Source organism: Lissotriton vulgaris, chromosome 4_1, assembly GCF_964263255.1.
Source record: "Lissotriton vulgaris chromosome 4_1, aLisVul1.2, whole genome shotgun sequence".
Lineage (NCBI taxonomy): Eukaryota > Metazoa > Chordata > Amphibia > Caudata > Salamandridae > Lissotriton > Lissotriton vulgaris.
This window is the reverse complement of record NC_141691.1, coordinates 1,890,615,068-1,890,632,508: the sequence shown is the minus strand read 5'-3', so window position 1 is coordinate 1,890,632,508 and position 17,441 is coordinate 1,890,615,068. Positions and strand designations below refer to the sequence as shown.

Below are 17,441 nucleotides of genomic sequence, written 5' to 3'. Positions count from 1 at the left end.
TTGCCTAAAATTCTTTACCTGTTTAAAACACTTTCCTTTGAATCCCGAAGGGGATGATACCCAAGCTGAATTGCACCAATTTGTTTGAGCTGGGAAGCGGCCCAGAATGATGAGAGAAGTTAGCTATCTCCCTCTGGGCGTGGGGGGCCTTGGTGTTCTGAATTTCCAACTATATTTCCAGGTGGCCGATTAAGGTACCTTGTTGAGTGGAACAAGGGCTAATCGGAATGACACTGGCTTTTCCAAGACCGCACATTGGCTGGCACCTGTCTATGGAAGATCCCCTTCTTGAAGAAGCTGCATAAGCCCCTGAACCATTACCTCTCTCCGATTAATGAAAGCAACCATGGATGCCTGGTACTGGTGTAGCACTAGATATCGTCTCTCGTCCTTTCTTCTCCTTTGATGCCCCTGCTTGACAACCTAGATTTCTTGCTTTGTAATAATCCAGGGACATTTACTAAGTGGCAACAGACCTTCCTGCTGCTCGGCGAGACATATGATGGATGAGGAAGGGGCGATGTCCCTTCACACAGATACGCGCATATTTTGCAATACCTGAGACGCAGCGTCTGCATTATTGGCAACTTCCCCACTGGTTTCACCACCCTGACAACAAGCCGGCTATGCAAAGACCCCTTATGAGAAATGGCTGACACTAAGACTTCTGAAATACGGTTGATCTCTGACCTATTTGCTATCCTATTCCAATCCTCTGGCCATATATATAAACCTAATCAAACTCGGTGGGAAAGGGAGCTTGGGAGACAATTGACCAGTAAGGAATAGGAGGACATACATTACAGGGGCAGTCATGTAGCACAGCCCTCACTGAAACTCCTACCAAAGTGGCTTCATTCTGGTATTCGACCCCAGAACAGTTACACAGGATTGGCCTGAACAAAAGCTCGGACTGCTTGAGGGGGTTTGGCTCAATAAGGGACCCTAGTGCGTCTCTTATTGGACTGTCCATGAATCCAAACATACTGAACACAGGTGCTTGATTATGTTGACCAACACCTTGATACAAAACTTCCCTCTCACTTACCCTCTGAACTCCAGACAAGGGCGGCAGATTGGTTTAGCCTTAGGTGCCGGGATACAGAATTTAGACGCACACTTTGGGACAACACACGTACCCACACACTTGGGATGGCTCCACTGCCTCTGGCATATCATTGGCATGGGAAATCACACACACTAACACCAATCTTTGGTCATCATTTGGAGATCTGTGGCACCCTTACCTAGCTCTCCTCTCACAGGACTTTTGGAAATTAACTTGCCCTAAATACCTCCCTATCTTGCAGTTTCTGTAGCTAACCCCCACCACATGCACTGAGAGTGCCTCGCGAAATGGGATTTGAAATGTTGTCTGTGCAATTGTATGGAAGCAAACCTAGCATTTTGGAATGGAGGGGGAGGGAAATTGGGGCGGGAGGTGTTTTAGTTCTTTGATAACTTAAGGCCAATACTTGTGTGATGGTAATACATAGAGTGCTGTTTTACAATGTATTTCTTGGTATAAATGAACAAAGAGATTTGAACCATAATCATCCAGTATCATTTTAAGGTCTGAGCAGTGGAAAAAATCTCTGAGACTTTGATATATAAGCCTTTATTTATCAGAATAAAAGTAAGTCCAAATGAACAGAACGTGCCATGCATTTTTTGATATAGCCATGTAAACAACTAGTCTCTAAGAACATACACAAATTATATAACCATATCGAGAGTCTTCTTTCTATCAGTGGTGATATTTTAGCCTCTCCCTGAACACCATGTCTGACTTAAAAGCTGGGGCAGCGGCTTAATTACTCAGAGATTTTCAGTGAACGTCGATAGGAAGGATAATTTTTGCACTTGGAAATGGGTAAATACCCACTCCTCCCTGATGTTTTTTGACTAAGGTTCCGACCATATTTTTGCAGGACTCCATAGAAAAGCAGTGACCAGGCTAGTAAAAACTGGCTGAGATGACAACACTATTTATGACTGGTGAGCAGTCACCTCTACGTCTTGTGTATATTGCCCCTCACTAGTATCTTTTTGTTTCCTTACCCCAGCAAATCCACATGGGATGCCTAAGTATCCACGTTTAGAGGCATTGGGGTTTGATCCAGTAAGGCCTAATAAATGGGGAGGGGTCAATATCCCAACATAAAATCATATCAAGTAGCCCACATGGCCAATGATGAAAATTAATTAAAGAAGCTCAACTTACACATCAATTTAACGTGCTTGAGAATTTATCTCATTTAACCCTTTCACTGCTGATGACGAGCTCAGCTCGTCATCACCCACGGGTGTCGTGTGCTGATGACGAGCTAAGCTCGTCATGAATAATGTAAAATATCCATATCCAGCACAGGGCAAAAATCCCCGCAGCAGCCATGTGGTTAACAATTTATATTATTTTTTCACTGTTTTTTCCATTTTATGATAATCATATCCATTTGGTACAACCATTATAAAGACAAACTACAAATTTACATGGGTCAACACAAAACATAACACAAAATAAACAATACGTTTTTGAAAACACAATACCAAAATGAAAATACATAGGTTGTTGGCAATGAGTCCAAAGCAACCAGCATTTGTCTTTTCAGGGCCCCTTAAGTAAAAAATCGTCAGGTGAAGCTCTGGTTACAGACTTGAAGTATATCTTTTTCTTCTGGGTGTTTCATAGTTGCTGGCCAAAGTCTGGGCTACTTTGTCTGATCTCAGTTTGCTGTTCTATTTCATCCAGCATTATCTATGATCTATGTAGCCTGGATTTAAATGTTGTCAGTTCCTCCATGATTAACTTGACTTAAAGCGGTTTCTGTCTTACTGTCCTTCACTGTTTTGCTGCCGTTTTAATTGAAATGTGCATCAGGGTATCAATTGTGACCTCTTTCGATGTTGACATCCGATCTGCCTGTGGTTCACATTTCTTCTGAGAGCCCTCAACTGCCTCAGGAAGAACAACTATCTCTGTGATTTTTCATGTGGATTGCAAGGCGCTAGAGCTGTGAGCGAGATAGTCTGAATCATATCCCAGAGAGCCAGCCTATGTGGAGTGAGATCAGCAGGGTCTGCAGTTTATCCTCAGAATTAGGAGCAAGGGAATGTCTATAGGATTCAGACCCTACAGGCGAATATATTTTCCGCTGTTGCAGGTTTAGCCTCTGTAATGGCTGGATTTTCTATTCAGATGGGATCAGCCCCCAGGGGCCCCTATGATCCGGCCAAAACGTACTCACCTTCCCTCTTTAGGTCGTATTCACAATGGATAGATATACAGATATATATATATATATAAATCGCACCTAAGGATGGGGAATGACAATATACATGTATAGATTTTCTATAATATCTTATTCACATCAGTTGGTCTCGCGGCCACCCCGACCCAGACCGTTCTACCCTAGGGCAGATATGACACACAATCCGGTGCGTCTACACACGGGCCTGCAGAACCCAATGCTCCCTTTTCCAAAGTGTTTGCAATCCTGCAAAACTACACACTAGTTCGACCTCCTAGTGCTCTCACTTATTCAAGCCACAATCCAGTGGGTATACACACTGGTTATCCTCCCCAGTGCTCTCATTAACGCCGCATATCAACGACGACCACATTCCTATGAACAGTTATCGGGATAATATCTCAGTTATCTACTCGGGACAAAACTACAATAATGACTTTGAATATAGTTCCAAATTATATAGTGTACTCCCTGCTCTTGGCATCAAAGGTCCACTCACTCCCTCTTTGTTTGATCACTATTTACCTGATCGGGATTTCCCATCCGTTCACATAAACAATTCCCAACTAGGATATGAGTTTACCAAGATTGAACACGAACACCAGGTACACAATAATTCTATAAGAATTAGGGTATTTATTAACAATAAACACGAATCACATTACTATGCAACATAACTTCTGCAAAGAAAAGGTAAAGATTAGAGTGCACGTTCTATTAGAGTTGGGCGGACGTCACCTGATTAATAGGAAGTCTGGACTCGGCAGTCATCTAGGTTCCCTTCTCGTCTCTGTATCCTGGCTCGCCTTGCAGTCACTCCCAGCCGTCACAAGTACACGTCTGCACCGCTAGGCTCAACCTCGTCTGCTTCCCTTCAGGACACCGGAACCTTGCTGATTATTAGCTACCGTCTCTCTCTCTCTCTGTATCAGTGCGCTCCGCGCTACTTCTCGTTCAGTCTTTCTCAGAGAGTTTCGGTCTTAAATCTTTCTCGGACTTCAAAGATGGCGACTTGTCCACCATAAGATGAATAATGGCAGAGATGCTAACGGCTAGATGCCGCCTACGGACTAACTGACAAACTGACTAACACCTTCGCTAATATCAAAGCCCGTTCCTTCATGGAAATTCACGGCCAGTAACCTGCCGCCCACCAAATTCTTGTACCTCCCCGTACCAAGGACACTTTCCCAGCCGGCCGGCCTGAAGTTGTGTCTTCGGAGTGGAGAAAAATACATTCCTTCGATAAGGGCCAGCCTGAACCGGTTCTCTCCAAGCGAACAACAGCTTAAAACTATAACATCACTCTTGACCTAGAAGGCCTTCTCGGCTACCGGGCAGAAAGCAAAATGGAGTCTGTCTCGTTTAAGGCCTACGGAGCCCACAATATGCATAGCTCCATGGAAAATAGCCCAGCATGTTAGCAAATGAGCAAATCATAACTAATACTTATATATCTATCCCCTAACTTAAATTCATAAGCCTTACTTTAAGGAAAATGGCACAAAAATGCCCTAATATATGTAAGACAGGGACCCTGTCTATAGTCCTAATCCCTATGCTATGGGGGTGATAGGCTGGAGTCACTCTCCATCATTCTCCTTCTCCAAAGAGCCAGCAAAAAGGCAGCCATTACATTACACCCCTTGACTCCAGTCTATTAACCACAAACTAAATGGAGCTAACATCAGTAGAAGAATAATATGAAACAAAATTAACTGATCTACGACCCTTACTAAGTCTAAAAAATTGTAGCAGGGAAGGGATGCACTGAATAAAGCAACAAATAGCTATCAGGACACAAATAGCGACAATAACCCCCCCTAAAATCTGTCGTAAGGGATGCAAGTCAGGCAGCCAATTAAAAAGCCAGTCAAAGAAACCCTGATCTATATGTTGTCTAATTTCTGCAGTCAAGTCGTGGAGTTTGTCAATATGGGATTGGATAGCTTTAGAATGGTCAGACAAATTAAAACAGCACAGACCTTCAAAATCAGAACATTCATGTCCATGTTTCAACAAAAGATAATCAATGGCGGCCCTGTTTTGCAAAATAGCTCTACGTTCACCTTGGGCATCTAATAAAAGATCAGATAAAACAGTTGATGTTTGATTAATGGACTTAACCATCCAGCAGGCCATTTTGCCGATTGTTTTGGCATTATAAACGGCCAATGCAGGCACTCCAATAATAGAAAAAGCTAAACCAAGATATTCTGATTTGGAATAGAGATGAACAGAGGAATCGCAATCTTCATGCAATGACATAGAATCACGTACAATACGGGAATGTGAAGTAGGATGTGAGGAAAACATTAGCAAACTCAATCTAGTGATGGCACATGGGCCACCAGAAATATTCGCAGGAATATAAGGCCAAGATGAATTCCCGCAGGAAAAGAGCCATCCAGCTGGCAATGACATTTAACGATAATGGCTAGTGGCTACTAATAAACGTTTACAGGTCATATTATTTTTGACTGAAAGACATGAATTCGGAAGCCTCTTTGAACATAACAATCGTTGATGAGCTGAAAAGGAGGTAGCGGCCTGGAGCTTCAGCCTCAAGCACTCAGTAATAGCTTTAGGGTCACACGTCATGATGAAACATAGGTCTCCAGGGGTAATATTAAAAGTAGTAATACGGGAATGAATAGGGACATCAAGGTCTGGAAGAGCAGTACATGAGGGACAAAATTCATGGGCCGCAAAGTCGCCCAGAATAACATTAGGTCGGGCATTAGATATATTAAAAATATGTCGCAAATTCTCGGTAGATGCAGGGACAGCAACCAAACAGGTCGCTAAAATGTCAGTGACAGATTTCATAGGCGTAAGACAGAAATGTGGAGAGTTCGTCACCCGCTTTGCGAGTGTAATCCAAAAGTTGGTGGAAGCTTCCCACGCAGACCGCGGGGCTCGAATTATCCCATCAACCGGCGTCGGTGGATCCTCTCCTCTCCCGGCGTAGCAGGCCAAAAGGAGTCCAGCGCCGACACATCCTGCAGCAGCAATCCAAAGAATGATCTGAAAAAATACAAACACAGACCTTAATCATTCTCGTAAGTAACATTTATCAGCTGGGACAGCTTCCCAGCCATCTTTCCCTGGCTTCATCACCAAAACGGTATTGTCATGACCGGTCGCAATAATATCAGCCTGTTCAGGAGGATTTTTAGGCGATTGCACCCATATCTTAGCTCCAGGAAGATCAGACGATCCGAAGCCTTTTTGTCCTCGCACAGTTAGCAACGTTGGGGCAGAGCCTTTTTTGATCTCACCACTGAAGACAGGCATAATCAGTAACTGAGCAACACGGTCAGACTTTTTAATGAATAACTCCGTCTCACTGCTATTAAGCAGGAGAACCTTAATCTCTCCCTGATAATCACTGTCAATTACTCCTCCGAGCACTTGTACACCTTTCAGGGCCAGGCCAGATCTAGGGGCAATTAATCCAAAGCTACCGGCAGGTATACAAACACCAATGCCAGTTTCAACAATGATTCGATCCTTTCCTGGAAATTTAGCATCACTTAAAGCATGCAGGTCGAGGCCTGCGGAACCTGGGGTTGCTCTACATGGAGCCAAAGCACCGGGGGTAATTTCCCAATACATGACAGTGTTCGATACAGTATTAGGTTTCGCATCAACATTTGGAGGAAACAAACGCATTAAAGGAGATTCAGCATGTAACAAAGGGCGATTATTTAAAATCAATAAAGCTTGAAGTAGGACATCTCTCCACTGGCTGTAACGGTCATCAGTCAACTTGCGCAACTGTTCTTTCAACAAGCCATTCATTCTCTCAACCAATCCTGAAGCTTGTGGGTAATATGGAATATGAAACACCCAATCAATATTATTTTCCGCACAGAATTCCTGCACCAATCTTCCACGAAAGTGGGATGCATTATCTGATTGAATTTGGAATGGGACACCATAGTACAGAATAATTAGCTCCAGGGTTTTAATTGTATTCACTTGGGTAGCGTTCTTGCAAGGGAAAGCGACCAAAAGGCCACTATAAGTGTCAACCACTGTACAAATATATTGACAATTTCTGCTCATAGGGAGCGGACCAATATAGTCAATCTGCCAAATTTGGGCGGGCAATTTACCTCGATGTAAGTGACCTCGAACAATCTGAGGCACCTCTTTTTTCCTAGAATGCTGACAAACGGGACAATGTAGAATGACATCTTTTATTAAAGAAAAGGGAATATGAATTCCTCTATCGGCAGCCCACCTGCTAGTGGCTTTCTCTCCAAAATGTCCTGCTTTCTGATGGGCCCACTTCGCCAATCCCGCCAAATCAGAATCCTGCATGTCCACCACTGCCTCAGAAATTTTAGACTGTTCATCTGCAATGTTATGGAAAAATTTGTCAAGGGAGTCAATTGGAGTATGAGCATCCACGTGAAAGATTGTTACAGTACTCTGCGGGAGCAATTCCCAAATTTCTTGCCACAGTTCTTTGCCCCACAGCTCTTTTGAATGCAACTCCCAATTATGAGAATGCCATGTTGGTAACCATACCGCTAGTCCATTCGCAGTGGACCAGGAATCAGTGAAAATATGACATGTACCAGGTAGTTCCTGTTTCAAAACTTGGTAAACTGCATAGAGTTCAGCATATTGGCTACTCTTACCATCTCCAGTTGTGCTCAACAATTTCTGCGTGATCGGGTTGAATGAAACAGCTTTCCAATATCTTTTGTCACCAATGAATTTCGCAGAACCATCCGTAAACCACACATGTTTTCTATCCTCCGCGGACAGATCATCAAATGATTTACCCCACTTCACGGGAGACTCCTGCACTACGGGAACCGAACACTCACTTTCAATCTCATTGGAGGGCGCCTGCGCCACTCGCTCATGTAAAACCGCCACACCTTTCGGACCCACACGTGCCCTGTCCTGAATGTACCATTTCCATTTAATCACACTAGCCTCCTGAGCATGTCCAATTCGATGAGACTTTGGTGAACTCAAAACCCACTGCATAATGGGAATTTCGGGCCTTAAAATCACAGCATGGCCTAGGGTCAATTGCTCGGTATCCACCAGAGCCCAATAACAAGCAAGCAACTGTTTTTCAAAAGGTGAGTAACGCTCACCAGCCTCCGGTAACTTTTTGGTCCAAAAACCTAATGGCACTTTTTGTCTGCCCTGCTTTTGCCACAAACTCCAATTGGCATACAGGCCTTCCACGGACACATTCAAATCCACATCACCTTCACTCACGGGCCACAAATCCAAAGCATACTGAATAGCTTCTTTAGCCAAATTAAAAGCAGTCTGTTGAGGTTCACCCCATTCAAACGCATTCTTTTTACGAGTGACTCGATACAGTGGAGCCAAGATTTGACTCAAATGGGGAATATGCTGACGCCAAAATCCAAACAAACCAATAAAGCATTGAGCTTCTTTCCTGTTTCTGGGAACAGCAAAATCAAGAATCTTTCGTTTAACCTGTGGAATCACCTCTCTGTGACCTTCATGCCAATTAATTCCTAAAAATTTCACAGCTTGGGATGGAGTCTGTAATTTGTCGGGATTAATTTCCCAGCCTTTCGCTCGCAAACAGTCAATGATCTGATCTAAATGGGACTGTACCTGGTCTTGCGTTTCACCTTGAATCAAAATGTCGTCAATATAATGACAAACCTGAACTTGTGGATTCGTGGGCACTTCAGACAAATGCTCCGCCACCAGCCGGTGACAGATCGTAGGACTATGTACATAGCCTTGAGGAAGACTCCGGAACGTCATTTGACGTCCATTCCATGTGAAACTGAACTGTTCCTGACATTCGGGGGCAATCGGAATTGAAAAGAATGCATTAGCAATGTCAATGGAAGCATACCATGTACCTGGATGCTTTTGAATTCTTTGAATCAGTGTGACAATGTCAGGCACTGCAACAGTCAATTTAGGTGTATTTTTATTCAATTCTCGATAATCAACAGTCATGCGCCAAGAATTATCACTTTTGCGCACGGGCCAAACGGGATTATTCCAAGCAGATGTGACCGGAGTTATGACTCCCGCGTCAACCAAATCCTGAATCGTAGCGGTAATCTCTTCATGACCACCTGGGATGCGATATTGCTTTTGAAAAATCACTTTCGTTGCTAAAGGTATTTTAATAGGTGGCATGCGTAAACGGCCAACCCGTACGGGTCTGGTCGAAATGTATTGTCGTGTACCAAATTGATAGCATCCGTCATCCAAATGCAAAGTCATACCTTTCAAAATGTCAATTCCAATAATGTATTCCAAAAGTGGCACAACCAACACAGAGTATTCTCTACGAGGAATCCTACCAATTTTAATTTCGAGTGCAGTTTGAACTGCGGGTGTCTCTTTACCACCCAAACCAGTAATCGTAAAAGACTGTCCATGAAATTTTCTCGACTTACCATGAATTAAAGTGGCCTCCGCCCCAGTATCAACTAACGCTCGGGCCCTTTGGATATTACGATGTTTCCAAAAAATCTCAATATCTACATAGGGTCTGTAATCTCTGTGGGCCCACTTGCGTACCGGAGCTTGACCTATTTCCTAGTCATTTTTCCTGCGGTCTGTCAACCAAGACAAATCAGGGTAAATGCTCTCAGTTTTCTTTGGTATTAGTATGTCTTGTTCATATCCGTCTCCAGTACGAAACGGATTAGTGTCAGGTTCAAAAAGTTGTGAGTTACGGTCAGAGAGTCTGTTACGATCCTCCCTCTTTCTCACGTCAGGGGAATAACTCCTTGCATCTCGTCGTCTGTTAGAAACACGATCATCTCTTCCCCTTTCACGATCATCCTCTCTCCCCCTCCCATCATTACGACGAGGGGATCCATCACGTTCATAGCGCCGATCATCACGGCGATCAGAATTCACACGTCGCCTCTCATCACCACTGTCATCCGAACCACGATCATACTCATTCTTTCGCACACGACGGGCACCTTCCTTTCGATCCAAACCACGCTTACGAAACATGTCCCATAAGCGATTATTAGGCTCACCATCAATGTCTTCCCTTTTGACACCATCAGCAATGAGAGCAAGAAACATGTCACGTCTAGAGAACTTATAGTCCCCACCAGTACGACCCTCAGGTCGAGATTGTCTTTCAGGTTTAAACCATTCACCCAGCTCACCAAGCTGACGAACAGACTCAAGCACAACAGACAAAGGATTGCCAGTTTGGTTAATCAATAATGTCATCATGACCTGCTTGTAAGCAACAGGAGAAGAACGGATAATGCGATTGCGCACAGAAGATGTTAAAAGACCATCCAATAACTTGTCAGCAGTACTAAGGAAGATAGCCGTTTTCATGACTTCCTCTTTTAAACGTTGCGACGCATCGCGCAAAGTGTACCACGGTTTCTCATCAATAGGCCAATCAGATTCAGTTGGATATTTATGATTACAGCCGTCAGACGCAAGCTGGAGCAAAGAAATTTGACCAGCACCATTATAATTCCGAAAATGATCCTGAATCGTAGAATCAGAACTCAAAGAGAAAAATCGTAAGCAATCAACAGCATCGAGCATAATACCGGCAGCGCCAAGTTCATAAAGATGCACCATCCAGGTAAGCAAGGCCTCACCAGGCCGTTGTCGAAATCGTTGTAAAATCTCACTAACCTCCTGCTGAGTAAAATCTTCAATACAATCAAGAGCTATACCACCCGGATTACCAGGGGCCTGTTGTAATTTTCGTCGAAAAATCGGGTGAGCAGAAACTGCAGGAAGAGCTTCCGAGGAAGCCCGCATCTTAGATTTAGCAGCACAATCAGGGCAAGCTACGTCATCCGCACGGGAAGAACGAGCACGGTCACAATCAGGACTCAAATCGATACATGAAGCAGATTTACAATCACGTCCGGAGCGAGAAGACTCGCGTTTGTCACCCTCCTCTGCCGAGGAGTCAGAAGTATGAGAATCCCAGATATTACCGTCCCACTCATCGGGGTTCCAATCCATTCCAGCTTTTGCTACAACCATACGCACTTTGCGTGAAGACACACGTCCACGACGATGTTTGTACTTATATCGTGCAATACGGACCGCAGCCCTTTCGGCAATGGTCTGATATGTTTCAAGTTTGTCGGCAAGCAATTCATTTTGACAACGCAACAAAGTATGTGCATTTTGCAACTCAACACATTGTCCTTCCGTATCTTTAAACTGCTTCTGTAGCTGAACAAACCTCTCATGCAATATTCTGTATGCATTAAGAACAATCCACCCTCTGCGTCCTAAAATAGGAAGCTCATCACCCTTCACTACTGGCGCTTTCTGCAAGCACGATACCACATCGGCAGGCTCCGCCTGCTCCAAGCATGAAGACCAATTTTCACTCAAACCAGTAGAATCAGCCCACTCACGGGCCAAAGCCTCATAAGGCGTAGACTCCCAGCCGGGAATCTGAATCGGCAGTTTAAAAACCGACGATGATTTTTTCGCAAACATATTGACACAAAAAAAAAAAAATTATATACACAAATTATAAACAAAATTCAATACTTATGAGCCGAGCGCAAACCAACAAGATAAAATCAACACAATGCACACAGGCTTCGTAAACAGTTCGTGACGCCAGATGTAATGGCTGGATTTTCTATTCAGATGGGATCAGCCCCCAGGGGCCCCTATGATCCGGCCAAAACGTACTCACCTTCCCTCCTCAGGTCGTATTCACAATGGATAGATATACAGATATATATATATATAGATCGCACCTAAGGATGGGGAATGACCATATACATGTATAGATTTTCTATAATATCTTATTCACATCAGTTGGTCTCGTGGCCACCCCGACCCAGACCGTTCTACCCTAGGACAGATATGACACACAATCCGGTGCGTCTACACACGGGCCTGCAGAACCCAATGCTCCCTTTTCCAAAGTGTTTGCAATCCTGCAAAACTACACACTAGTTCGACCTCCTAGTGCTCTCACTTATTCAAGCCACAATCCAGTGGGTATACACACTGGTTATCCTCCCCAGTGCTCTCATTAACGCCACATATCAACGACGACCACATTCCTATGAACAGTTATCGGGATAATATCTCAGTTATCTACTCGGGACAAAACTACAATAATGACTTTGAATATAGTTCCAAATTATATAGTGTACTCCCTGCTCTTGGCATCAAAGGTCCACTCACTCCCTCTTTGTTTGATCACTATTTACCTGATCGGGATTTCCCATCCGTTCACATAAACAATTCCCAACTAGGATATGAGTTTACCAAGATTGAACACGAACACCAGGTACACAATAATTCTATAAGAATTAGGGTATTTATTAACAATAAACACGAATCACATTACTATGCAACATAACTTCTGCAAAGAAAAGGTAAAGATTAGAGTGCACGTTCTATTAGAGTTGGGCGGACGTCACCTGATTAATAGGAAGTCTGGACTCGGCAGTCATCTAGGTTCCCTTCTCGTCTCTGTATCCTGGCTCGCCTTGCAGTCACTCCCAGCCGTCACAAGTACACGTCTGCACCGCTAGGCTCAACCTCGTCTGCTTCCCTTCAGGACACCGGAACCTTGCTGATTATTAGCTACCGTCTCTCTCTCTCTCTGTATCAGTGCGCTCCGCGCTACTTCTCGTTCAGTCTTTCTCAGAGAGTTTCGGTCTTAAATCTTTCTCGGACTTCAAAGATGGCGACTTGTCCACCATAAGATGAATAATGGCAGAGATGCTAACGGCTAGATGCCGCCTACGGACTAACTGACAAACTGACTAACACCTTCGCTAATATCAAAGCCCGTTCCTTCATGGAAATTCACGGCCAGTAACCTGCCGCCCACCAAATTCTTGTACCTCCCCGTACCAAGGACACTTTCCCAGCCGGCCGGCCTGAAGTTGTGTCTTCGAAGTGGAGAAAAATACATTCCTTCGATAAGGGCCAGCCTGAACCGGTTCTCTCCAAGCGAACAACAGCTTAAAACTATAACATCACTCTTGACCTAGAAGGCCTTCTCGGCTACCGGGCAGAAAGCAAAATGGAGTCTGTCTCGTTTAAGGCCTACGGAGCCCACAATATGCATAGCTCCATGGAAAATAGCCCAGCATGTTAGCAAATGAGCAAATCATAACTAATACTTATATATCTATCCCCTAACTTAAATTCATAAGCCTTACTTTAAGGAAAATGGCACAAAAATGCCCTAATATATGTAAGACAGGGACCCTGTCTATAGTCCTAATCCCTATGCTATGGGGGTGATAGGCTGGAGTCACTCTCCATCATTCTCCTTCTCCAAAGAGCCAGCAAAAAGGCAGCCATTACAGCCTCTCATCTAAGCCACTGTCTTTTGAAGGGCCCTTGGCGTTTGCTAGATTCTTTAAAAGTCCTGCTATCAAGTATCCATTCCAGAAGTGGCTATGTGGTTCATACCAGTATTTATACTTAGAAACACTGTCTTCTGCACTGACTTCTTCCCTTTAGCATTGCTGCGAACTTCAGTTCATGCTTAATGTGGCATGCTTCTGGCCTTGCTTAAGTGATCCTAGTCTCAAGGTTAGCTGGTCTCCAGGAATCATGGTGGTGTCCTCCATCACCTACAGATCGGGTGCTGCACCTGTATATTCCCTCTGCCTGGATTGTGTGGAGGACTCCAATGATTGGCAGATGGTGGGTAGTATGTTATTAAGAGAATTAAGGCATATTCCAAAACATTGATGTCCTTGCTTCTTTGTTGCCGAGAGGGTGGAATAAAAGGTCCATTGTGTCTTACTGTTTCAAAGAAAGACGCCCTTTTGACTCATTTTCATTTCCACATTACACAGCTCCTACATTCTTCCAGCCTCATGCATGTACTATTCAGTCGTCTTGCACTGATAGAGCACGTGTATCATAAAACTGCAGAAACTCTGTCCTTGATTCTGATAATGATGCTACTGGGGTCTGGCTGTCAAATTTGCCTGTATGGGCATCATTCTGCTTCCTGCACATTTGGAAGTGATTATCCTGCTCGGTGACCAGAGTTTCTCAGAGAGCGCCCTTCACCGATTATACTAATCTTCCCAAAACTAGTGACTTTGAGTTTTCTTCCCTTGCTGCTGTTGATGGAGTTATTTCCCTAATACATCTCTCACAAATTCAAACCAAAAGCTCCCAACACTTTCTCTTTAGATCTGCAATACTAGAACAGAAGGTTTATCTGCACTCTGATTCATGATTTCTCTTTTGCATCCATGTGTAAACTCGGTGTGTTTCTTTATGTATATTTTTAGAATTCCACAACTGCCATGGGAATGAAGACTAGAATCCTGCATTTCGAGAAGAAAAAAATATTATTGTTCTGATTCACAAAGGCATGTAAGAATGTTAGAGTACTCCTGTAGTAATATTTACCGTACTCCTAAATATTTTTGTGAATTGGCCCCACTGGAACTAGCAATGAACATAACCAAGTCACTAATAACCACAAATAGGTGAATTATATTCCTGATGACTCTGATTACGATGTGCATAAAGGTGAGCATATCCACAACTGACGGCAAGAGTATTAACCTGACAGGCTGCATCACCTGCAGGAAAGGATGAAAAAAAAAACAGAAAAATTAAACATGGCCGTAAGATGACTCTCCAGTATAGAAGTGATTGGATTGCCTTTGATGAAATCGTATTCAACATGAAAAAGGTCCTAGCACTCATCCAATCCCAAAATGAAAATCTTAAGTCAGTCCTAAAATTATATAGCTGTGTTCAAGAAACCACACAGACTGAAAAGATGGAAATAAGCTGCTCATTGTTTTGTTTTGAGCAGTCGGTCACTTCTTTCTTTGTGGAGCGTTCTCATTGGTCTCCGCCCCATCACCTAGCCACAATCTTCGCTTCGCAGTGTCCCTTCTGAACCATTAGGATAGAGATAAGGCAATAAACGTTATTAGAAAGAGAGTATTCCTGACTTACAGTGGTACTTTTGTCTTGATGTTTTCAGTCTTCACAGTGGCACTTCAGAAGACTAAGCATACGATTCTGACATTGAAAAAAGAGACCATGCTAATTGGATATCAAGTTTACCATGCTTTTGCCAGCTAAGCTGAGAAGGGAACATAATTGAAACTGCGTTTCCTCTTGTTTGCATCTCTCCAGGCTATGATCGGGCACTGCAGTTCTTCATGTTTACATCTCTTCACGCTAAGATTTGACACTGCGGTTCCTGTTCCTCTTTTTTACATCTCTCCATTCTGTCATCCGACACTGCTGTTCCTCTTGTTTACATCTATCATCAGACACTGCAGTTCTTCTTGTTTACATCTCTCCATGCTATGATTGGACACTGCAGCTCCTCTTGTTTACATCTCTCCATGCTATGATTGGACACTGCAGTTCCTCTTGTTTACAGCTCTCCATTCTATCATCCGACAATGCTGTTCCTCTTGTTTACATCTATCATGCTATCATCAGACACTGCAGTTCTTCTTGTTTACATCTCTCCATGCTATGATTGGACACTGCAGTTCCTCTTGTTTACATCTCTCCATGCTATGATTGGACTTCGTTTGGGTTCGTTTTCTATATCCTACAGTTGCTGGCATTTTCATTCTTGATAAAGGTAACTAGTATTGCATAATTGATTGATAAATAAATACTCTTTTTGTGCTTATGGGGAGGGGCAGAACTTATAGATATTTGTCACAAGCTTTATACCCCATGCTGGTATTAATTTACTCTTATGTTATTACTTTGCTTATCTTGTCTGAATAAATTGATGGTAGTTGGTGACCTTAGTTGTGCCACTGCAGAGCTATTCCTCTATAACAATCGGCATGTGTTTGATTGGTTAGAGGGGATGGTTTTAGCTATTTGATTTTTAGTTTAGTTTATGACCCGTTGAACGCTGCTAAGAGCAAAGGATTCCACACACCCAGGCAGGTGTCAGGGCTATTTGTATCGTGTGAATTGATTTGTTTGATTTGCCTACTGAGCTGGATTGTTTAGGCCTTAATAACAGTTAAAAAAAACTGGACTAGTCCATGCATATCTAGGTATTCACATGGGTATCGAAGTCATTGTTCATGAGGCGTATCTGCTGTCCGTACCCAAGACTTCTTTGAGCTCCATTGTGATTTTCATAGATATTTCTTTGCATGCAGTACTTATTTGAAGATTGTTTGATACAGATTAACAAAAGACAGGTTTAAAATGCTCAGAATTAGCTGATAAAGACTATCAGTTTTATTAATTCTGGGCAAAGTTTGAAAGTAATGACCTTGATTTGATATATTGTATTGTATTGCAATTGCATTTATATAGCTCTTACTACCCCTGACGAGGCGTCAAATTGCTTTTTCGGCGAGTAGCATGCTACTCCAGGAACCTGAAACATGCAAGTACATTTTAAGTGGTGGATAGGTTAGTCAGTTATTTGGATTTGGAATGATAGCAGAAGGATAGAGGAGGACAAAGGTTTGTATTTATATAGCGCTTGTTGAAGCACGCTATTCAGGAAGCCTATAAAGGATTAGTGGTGAATTAATATGGTGAAATATGAAGTAATTTCAGTGGTGGATATTAGTCAGTTACTTGGAATGAGAAGGATAGCAGAGGGATAAAAGGGGAAGAAAGATTTGCATTCATATAGCAATTGTTACCCCTGATGGGTGTTGAAGCGCTTTTCTGGCGAGTAGCACGTCACTCCGGAACCCATAAAGGATTAGTGTTGAAAATTAGTATAGTATATATATGAAGTAATTTGAGTATTAGATATGTTATTCAGTTATTTAGGTAGTGTATTAGTATAATTGAATATGGAATACAGACTCTTGCCCCCCCCCCCCCCGAGTTCTTTGAAGGCACCCAGGGTAAATGCAGATTGTTGCATGCACCTAATATAGTTAAAGGAGGAAGGTTTTTTTAAACTCCATATTACACCTTTTTACCATTAATTTATTATATTGTTACCAGTGCAAAAAGAACAATTTATGGACAGAATGCTGAACAATGAAAAAATTCATCCCCAGTCAACAGATCTGGGTTAAATCCGTTGTTTTTTTGCCCACCATGCTGTCCCAGTTTACACCCAGCCCTATGCAAATCAGTCTACTTGACCCTGCTCCTCATGGGAACAGTCCAGCCTGAATTGCCAAGCCAGGTCCTCCGTGGACCGGAAACAAACTTAAAGTTTAAAATCCATAGATAAGTTTA

General features: G+C 43.0%; 1 protein-coding gene and 1 long non-coding RNA gene across 4 annotated transcripts in view; one reads left to right on the top strand and one right to left on the bottom strand.

The window, feature by feature from the left end:
• The window catches only part of ASAP1 (ArfGAP with SH3 domain, ankyrin repeat and PH domain 1), a 1,926,573-nt gene that overhangs the window by 396,203 nt on the left and 1,512,929 nt on the right, over positions 1-17,441 (top strand). The gene's annotated exons all lie outside the window — the stretch shown is intronic.
• LOC147724681 (uncharacterized) lies at positions 1,545-14,833 on the bottom strand. Its single transcript, XR_015310105.1, has 3 exons — positions 13,575-14,833; positions 2,405-3,173; positions 1,545-2,264 (listed from the first exon to the last, which is right to left on the bottom strand). It is a non-coding gene; the product is annotated as an uncharacterized LOC147724681 (long non-coding RNA).